Raw genomic sequence first — 750 nt, 5'->3', positions numbered from 1 at the left:
CCCCCCCTGCCCTTGCTGCCCCCTGCTTTCTGCTCCTTCGACTCCTCCTTCCCTCCCCTCCCGGCCCTTGCCTTACGCCTTTCCAGCACTTGCTCTCTCCTTGGCTCCTTTGCTCCTCTTTTCCTTTTTCCTGTTTCCTTTTTTCTCTTTTTCTTTTCTTATTCATCTCTTTTTCTTCTCTTCTTCTTTTCCTCCTTTTCTCCTTTTCCATTTCCTTTTTCTTCTATTTTCTTCAATTCTTTTTCATCTTTTTCTTCCCTTTTTCTTCTTCCTCTTTTTATCCCCTTTTTATCCCCTTTTCCCCCCCTTTTTCTCCTCTCTTTCTCCTCTATTTCTCTGCTTTTTTCTCCTCTCTCTGCTTCTTTCTCCTCTTTTTCCTCCACTTCTTTCTCCACTTCTTTCTCCTCTTCCTTTCCTCTTTTTTTTTTCCTCCTTTTTTTTTTCCCCTTTTTCTCCTTTCCTTTTTTCTCTCTTTCCTTTTTTCCTTCCCCCCTTCTATTTTCTTCTCTTTCTCTTCCCCCCCACCCCACTTCCCTCTCCCCTCTCTGTCTCCGCTCTCTCCCTGCTGGGCGCAGGCTGGTGTCCCCAGCCAGAGCCGGAGGGGACGGCGCCAGCGGGGCCACAGCAGGAGCAGCACCAGGAGGGGGGTCCCCATCCCCTCCAGATGCCTGCGTGGGGCCAGGATGGCTCAGCCCCATTTCGGGGGTCGTGAGCAGCAGGGAGGGGGCTGGCGGGGGGGGAATGTCTGAG

Source organism: Egretta garzetta, unplaced genomic scaffold (assembly GCF_000687185.1).
Source record: "Egretta garzetta isolate BGI_Z169 unplaced genomic scaffold, ASM68718v1 scaffold27, whole genome shotgun sequence".
In the NCBI taxonomy this organism is placed as follows: domain Eukaryota; kingdom Metazoa; phylum Chordata; class Aves; order Pelecaniformes; family Ardeidae; genus Egretta; species Egretta garzetta.
The sequence above is the reverse complement of the archived record's forward strand: the minus strand, read 5'-3'. Positions refer to the sequence as shown.